The sequence below is a fragment of the Podarcis bocagei genome (assembly GCF_964188305.1).
Source record: "Podarcis bocagei genome assembly, chromosome: 4".
NCBI classification, from domain to species: domain Eukaryota; kingdom Metazoa; phylum Chordata; class Lepidosauria; order Squamata; family Lacertidae; genus Podarcis; species Podarcis bocagei.
This window is the reverse complement of record NC_138128.1, coordinates 31,868,546-31,876,804: the sequence shown is the minus strand read 5'-3', so window position 1 is coordinate 31,876,804 and position 8,259 is coordinate 31,868,546.

Below are 8,259 nucleotides of genomic sequence, written 5' to 3'. Positions count from 1 at the left end.
GCCAGTCAGAGGTGGGTGGGTGAGTCGCAAAGCCTGTGTGTTATTATGGGTCTTATAAGAATTAATTATTCTTTGCAATCTTACAAGTTTTGTTTTGTTGGCGTATGATAATGCTGTGTTCACACTTTGCAACCAAATGTTGCAAAGGCTCAAATCTTACATTTGAACTTGCTTGTTGTAAACTGACCTGTGTTCCTCTGATGAAGAGTGGTCTAGACAATCAATCAATCAATCAATCATCAACAACAATAAATACTTGGCAACTGGTGAAAAATCTTGTGACAGTTTGCCAAAAGGTGCTCATAGGTCTGAAGTAAATTTTTGCTTGGATGCCTCAAGAGTCATAGTTATAAAAGCAGCAAACCTCCTGGAGTAGTAGTAGTAGGAGTAGTAATAATTTATTATCTATACTCCACCCGTCTGGCTGGGTTTCCCCAGACACTCTGGGCACCTTCCAACAAAAGATTAAAAAGACATTAAAACATCAGTCATTAAAAACTTCCCTGAACAGGGCTGCCTTCAGATGTCTTCTAAACATCAGCTAAACATCAGCTACCAGCTCCATCTGGTACACAGGCTGAGACCCTATCTGCCTGCGGACTGTCTCGCCAGAGTGGTGCATGCTCTAGTTATCTCCCACTTGGACTACTGCAATGTGCTCTACGTGGGGCTACCTTTGAAGGTGACCCGGAAACTACAATTAATCCAGAATGCGGCAGCCAGACTGGTGACTGGGGGCTGCCGCTGAGACCACATAACACCGGTCTTGAAAGGCCTACATTGGCTCCCAGTACATTTCCGAGCACAATTCAAAGTGTTGGTGTTGACCTTTAAAGCCCTCAACGGCCTCGGCCCAGTATACCCGGACACCGAGGTCCAGCACCGAGGGCCTTCTGGCGGTTCCTTCACTGCAAGAAACAAAGTTACAGGGAACCAGGCAGAGGGCGTTCTCAGTGGTGGCGCCTGCCCAGTGGAACACCTTGCCACCAGATGTCAAAGAGATAAACCTGACATTTAGAAGACATCTGAAGGGAATTTTTTAATGTGTGACATTTTAATGTATTTTTAATCTTTGTTGGAAGCCACCCAGAGTGGCTGGGAAAACCCAGCCAGATGGGCAGGGTACAAATATTATTATTATTATTATTATTATTATTATTATTATTATTATTATTATCAGTTGTTTATTTCTTTGACATCTAATGGGAGGGCATTTCACAGGGCGGTATAATGCAAAGCCATTAAAAGATATATGGCTGAGTTTATATCGTTCCTGTTTCTGTTCCTTTCTGGTTGCCCAATATTATAATCTGTGTAAAGTAATTTGCGACGCTCTGCTTGAAAACTGTACTAGACAGACCGACATGACATTTGCTGGCTATTAGGACTCAGTAACACTTTGGCCTTTAGCCAAAAGGCATAAAGTACCTGCCAACTTTTCTGTCATGTAATGAATTTTAAAGATGCGGAAATGTTCAAAATGAGAGATGTAAAAGTTGCTAACTGACGATAACTTCACTTTGGGAAAATGCATGTACATTTGGCACATTTTAAACATTTGACAACCTCTCATTTTTGAAATTTATTACAGCAGACTCCCTACAATGGGCAGAGCAAGCCAACATTCTGAACACGTTAACATTTTCAAAATTCCATACATGGCAATGGTGTTGTCAGATCCTCTTTCTAAGTCAGGTATGCCATCTGTCACAGATGCTATTGTTGAGATTCTAGCATTGCTGGGGGGGGGGGACACCTCCAAGGTCCCTTCCAACTCTGCAATTCTACGATTCTATGGATGGTATGCAAGTCCTACTCAGAGTAGATGCATTGAAATTAATGAACCTAAGTTACTCATGTCAATCAATTTCATTGGGCCTTCTCTGAGTAGGACTAGCATTGAATACCACCCACTGAGTCTTCTCTGATTCAAAGTTGGCACAGGTACCAGGTAAAAACCAGTAATAGGTTTAACTTGGTACTCCAAAAGTGTTGCAGTGTGTGTGTGTGAGTGTGTGTGTGTGTGTGTGTGTGTGTGTGAGAGAGAGAGAGAGAGAGAGAGAGAGAGAGAGAGAGAGAGAGAGAGAGATGGTGGGATGGGTAATGAGAACTGTATTACACAGTCACGCACTGTTCTGCCGGTAAGATCTCAAAGGTCAGCACAGCGCCTCTGATCTATGCAAATTATTATTATTATTATACCCCACCCATCTGGCTGGGCTTCCCCAGCCACTCTGAGCAGTTTCCAACAAAATATTAAACTACAGTAATGCATCAAACATTAAAAGCTTCCCTAAACAGAGCTGCCTTCAGATGTCTTGTAAAAGTCTGGTACTTGTTGTTCTCTTTGACATCTGGAGGGAGGGTGTTCCACAGGGCGGGTGCCACTACCGAGAAGGCCCTCTGCCTGGTTCGCTGTAACTTGGCTTTTCGCAGTGAGGGAACCACCAGAAGGCCCTTGGCACTGGACCTTAGTGTCAGGGTAGAACAATGTGGGTGGAGACACTCCTTCAGATATACCGGACCGAGGCCATTTAGGACTTTAAAGGTCAGCACCAACGCTTTGAATTGTTCTCGGAAACGTACTGGGAGCCAATGTATTTCATTTATACTTACTGCACAGTTGACAAGCCTGCTGAGGTGGAGGACCTGGTTTCAAACCAATGTTTATCCTGTCAAAGCCAAAGCTATTAAATGGCCACAAATCCAGATATTCTAGTTGAACTGGGTTGCAGATTTCCTCTTCCTTTGTGCTTTTCTTATTCATTCCTTTCAGCCTAACTGTAACATCGGCTGTCTGTCCTGCTCAGATTAATGCAATTTGCGACTCAACCACACCCTTCAGTTGCCCAACATTATGTTACAGGATTCAGAGCCCTATTGGATCTTGCATCCACAGTAGTAGGTCACAGGAGCTGGCTACAAAGTATGTTTTGCACAGCTTAGTCACCTAAGTAAACCGGATTCATGTGTGATTGTTTTATAATGGTTGCTGCTGCCTGTTAAACAGTCTACAAAGAGATCCTCATCACTCTCTTTTCTCTTCCCTGCATTCCTGCACTGGTTGTTGTTTTTTTATTATTCTTTATATTTTAAGAGGGACATGTTGTTCCAAAAACAAAATAATATGAACTTTGACCTAGGGCTTCCTAGAAGGAAGAAAAAAGCATCTTCCTTGTTGGTTCCGTTTTAGGCTTTGGTATTCTTGGCCCTTCCATCTGGTCTGTGCTGCTTTTGGTTTCTTAAATACATTCACAGCAGTCCAAATTACTGCCAGCGTTCTGGGTAAAGAGATGGCAAGTTGAAATCCCCGAGATCCTTCATTGTTGGACAAGAAACTCTTCTGATTCAGATAACAGCTGGTGCTGTGAGTTCATTTAGCTTAATTGCATTTAATATATCATGTTTCTGCCAAGGCAGTTTACAAAAATTAATAAAAACAAGTTTAAATCTCTAGTAAACACTTAAAATAAATGACATAGAATGAAATTAAAAAGGGAAAACATGAAAAAGAACACAAAATGTATACTATATCACTATAAGAATGAACAATTATAATTCCAGATATACATATCTCTTTGTCCTTGTAAGATGATTGGATGTCAGACAAGACAGAACTGAGAAGGTAATATTCTAGTCTGGGGATGGGGGTCAGTGTGTCATGCAAAAATGAGAAAATACATCTGTTTTAACGCCCCCTCCCCCCAAAAAATATTAAATACCTTTGTGACTAGCAAACCCCCCTTTCATTCTTTTGTTCATCTGCTTGGCCTAATTTTCAATTTATTTATCAGCAGAGCATATAGAGTACCCGTCATCATTACAAAACAGCCACAGGACAGTTTTCAACGTAACATCTAAAATTACAAAATACAAATAAGTCACGCAATTCTAATAAAGAAAAATCCAATATAAAACAATCATGGAAAAACAGCAGGATAGCAAATGGGCAAAGACCTTAGGTGCCAGTTAAAACCAAAATAATTTAACAAGTCCTTCTGTTCTAATTAATCTAGGTTTTCCCCTATGTCTGTTCTGCTTTCACAGGGTGGCCAAGTTCAAAGGAGAACAGTGAAGCTGGTTTTAGAGACACAGATTTCAGTAGCTACAGCTTTTCCTACCCCGCCCCCCAAATCAGAGATTGAGAACTTGTAAACCTCCAGATGTTGTTGAGCTACAATTCCAATAAGTGTTGGAAATGTAAAGAAGTTGAAGTACGTTTTATCATATGTGGTGGCAGTGTAAAGTTATATATATATAAAGGGAAATGATATATAACGAATTGAAAAAAAAATGTTTAAAAAACCGGTAATCTTTGTTAAAAAAACCAAAAGCTTTTCTATTAGGAATTACAGGAACTGATTTACCTAAAGAGTACAAGAACCTGTATCCAGCAATGACTGCTTGAATACTGCTAGCTCAACACTGGAAAGAAGAAAAAGTCCCTGCTAAGGAAGATTGGCAAATTAAGTTAATGGAATATGCGGAAATGGCTAAAGCAGGTTTTGTGTGTCATGAGTATGATGGAAGTCTTTGCCTCTGGTCCATCATCATTTCAGCTAAACAGTATAAAGCAGGGATGGGAGACCTCTGAGGCCCAGGAGAATGTGGCCCTCCGAGCTTTTTAATCTGGCCCTTGGAACTCTCCCACCCTTCCTTAGGCCACACCCCTCACTGGCCCTGCCAGCTGATGTCAGGTGCACTAAGTGCTCCAGCTAAGTTAAAAAGGTAAAGGACCCCTGACAGTTAAGTCCAGTTGCAAACGACTCTGGGGTTGCGGCGCTCATCTCGCTTTACTGGCTGAGGGAGCCGATGTTTGTCCACAGTCAGTTTTTCCGGGACATGTGGCCAGCATGACTAAGCTGCTTCTGGCAAAACCAGAACAGCGCACGGAAATGCTGTTTACCGGTGCCTTCCCGCCAGAGCGGTACCTATTTATCTACCTGCACTTTGTCATGCTTTTGAACTGCTAGGTTGGCAGGAGCAGGGACCGAGCAACGGGAGCTCACCCCGTCGCAGGGATTCGAACCGCCAACCTTCTGATCGGCAAGCCCTAGACTGTGGTTAAGTTAGCTAGCTCCAAATGTTTTGCCTGGCTCAAAAGGGTCCTTGAACTTTATTAATGCTTCTTGCTTGTTTGGATGCAGGGCAGAGGGATGGGTGAGAGTGCAGCCTACTGTACAAAGGCAAAACCCACATTTGTTTACTCCGCTCGCTTTTGTCTTTGGGCCCCAACTGCCACGAATGTGTGTGGCCATCGGGATCCCCACCCCCAGACTAGAATATTACTTTTCATTTGCATCTTCATGCCAAGCTGGTTCACTTTTAGCTGGCGCCTTCAAGGCATCTCCAGGAATTCCATGGGGACCTGCTGATGAGCTTCATTTCTGTAAACAGCACCACAAAGCCGAATTCTCTTTCAACGCTGCTCATTAGAAAGGAGCCTCTCCTCCTGCTCTGTCCTCTAGCATTTAACTTCTTCCCTGCTTGCTGACAGCGCTCAGACAGGGCTGGTGATTTGGAATAATCTGGAGGTAGAGGACCGGGCTACTCCTTCAGCTTTTCAACAGTTGCGTGATGAAGAAGTTGCACATTGTAAGCTTCTCTCACCCCTGTGGGGGGGGGATTGCTCCTCCCAAATTTCTGTCTTGCAGCTGTTCTCAACATGTGGGTCCCCAGATGTTGTTGGAATACAACTCCCATCATCCCTGAGCTCTGGCCTTACTAGGTAGGGGTGATGGGAGTTGTAGTTCAACAACTACAGTGATCCATGCGATGGTCACCTCCAGGCTTGACTACTGTAACTCACTCTATGCGGGGCTGCCCTTGAAGCTGTCCCAGAAACTCCAGCGGGTGCAGAATGCTGCAGTGAGGCTCCTCACGGGGTCTCTGCCATGGGAGCATATTCACCCAGTGCTTTTCCAGCTGCACTGGCTACCGGTGGAGAACAGGGTCAGATTTAAGGTGCTGGTTTTGACCTTTAAAGCCCTTCACGGCCTAGGACCCTCGTACCTACAGGACCGCCTCTCCTGGTATGCCCCACAGAGAGCCTCAAGGTCCATAAATAGCAACACCCTAGAGGTCCTGGTACCCTAAGGAAGTTAATTAGCTTCAACCAGGGCCTTTTCAACTCTGGCTCCAGCCTGGTGGAACGCTCTGCCTCATGAGACCAGGGCCCTGCAGGATCTGATTTCTTTCCGCAGGGCCTGTAAGACAGAGTTGTTCCGCCTGGCCTTGGCTTGGAGCCAATTTGATTCCCTCCCCCTCTTTCTTTTTCCTTTCTCCTCCTGTGATGAGGCTGCATTTTAATATTTTAATGTTTCAATATTTTAATGCTGTATTTTAATCTTGTTTTTAAGTTGCATTCATTCAACTTGTTTTTATTATTGCTTGTTAGCTGCCCTGAGCCCGGCCTTGGCGGGGTATAAATAAAAATTATTATTATTATTATTATTATTATTATTATTATTATTATTATTATTAGTTCAACAACATCTGGGGACCCACAGGTTGAGAAAGGCTGTATCGGGAGGGAGGGATGCTAAGAGGCACACTATGCCTTTGAACCATTACATTAAAAGGTTCTGAGTGTTCTTCCAGGATTGAACAGAGGAAGCTGCCTTATATAGAGACCAATGGTCCATCTAGCTCAGTATTATCTACACAGACAGACAAGGGTCCTTCAGACAGACAAAGGTCTCTCTCCCAGCCCTACCTAAAGATGCCAGGGGTTGAACTTGGACCTTCTGCATGCAAAGTAGAGCTCTATCATGGAATTACTGCTCTTCTCCAATGAATTTGCACATGCCATCCCCCTATCCGCATATATAGTATGGTAGTGAATGCAATCACCAGGTTCAGGGCCGAATCGTACATGCAGTCTGTCCATTATTTCACACTCACACTTGAACACATTAAATTGTTGCTACTGACAGTGCGGCTACATGTGCAAGCAAGTTAATGTAAACGGCTCCTGCAGGCAGAAGGAAACAAACCACCATCCTTCATGGGATCATGGTTTCTTCCATTCAAACAAACCACAACTGGTAAGAAGAAAACTCGCCTTTCAGATCATGGTTTGTTTGAAGGGACTCAAGCCACAATCACCAATGTAGACATCAAGCGAAACAAAGGATCGAAGATTGTTGCTAAAAGGAACATAGCATGCAAATTGTTACTTGATGGCACTGCTTTTGTGTAATGAATGTGGCTGTTTGATTTCGCCCACAGACCTTGGAAAACCACAATTCCAAGAGAGGACTTAATTTGCGGATAGCTAAAAAAGCGGGACTATTAGAGAAACACAAAAACACAATATGCGCACATCTTCATGTTCCCATCAATCTAACACAGCACTGCCATGCTTCAAACACACTTCAGAAGTCCCTTTCAATATGAAACCTTGATTTGAGAAAGTCCTTCAGGCAAGAGTTTGCTGGGAAATAATACTGTGCATTTCTGACAGTACATGAACAAATTTCTGTAGCAGGGACATAAAGCATCGATTCAAGTGCAACAGACAGAGGGAACAATGAAACTGGAAACATGAAGTAATGCAGCATTCTGAGAAACAGGAAAGTCTGGCCTCTGCAATCAACCACAGGCAAATTTAAGACTAGCTTCATCATTTCTCTCACCTTTTCAGGACTGCCGGCCAATGGGAAGAAGAAATAAATCTCTTGCAGGGGAAAACAGACAGGTAAATTGGGCATTATTTCTCCCTGAGCAGCTAAAGCTTCTGGAGCTTTTCTACACTTCACCCTTTTCTTGGGTGGGTTGGCTTTGTATATTAGTTCTTACATTTAAAAAATCCCAGAGCTTGCCATACCTATTCTTATTCTTTTTATTCAAATTAAATGTCTGCAGGGTTGTGCTGAGGTCCTACTGAGTTTTATGGCACTACTCCCAAAGGAAGCAAATGCCCCTCAAGCCTTGTTGGGCTTTACAGAGTGATGGGGCAAAGACACCCCTGCTGGGTGTATTGGCTTGGGTGGGAGGCAATGCCAGGCTGCAGCTGGCACAGTGACTGAACTGATGCCACTGCATAATGTGTGCCTTTCCACTGACTGTCGTCGGGGATCTCACCAGGGGCACTTCATTGGGCAGGTGGGAGAGGGAGCTACGCACCAGGGAATGACACCAACAACAGCAGCCAAAGACATAGGCCAGCTGAGAAGCACCCCTCTCGGACCAACACAAAGTGGGTTTGGATTGCTCCGCTGGTGTTTAGGTTTGCAGCGTTAAATTATTTCCTAGGCT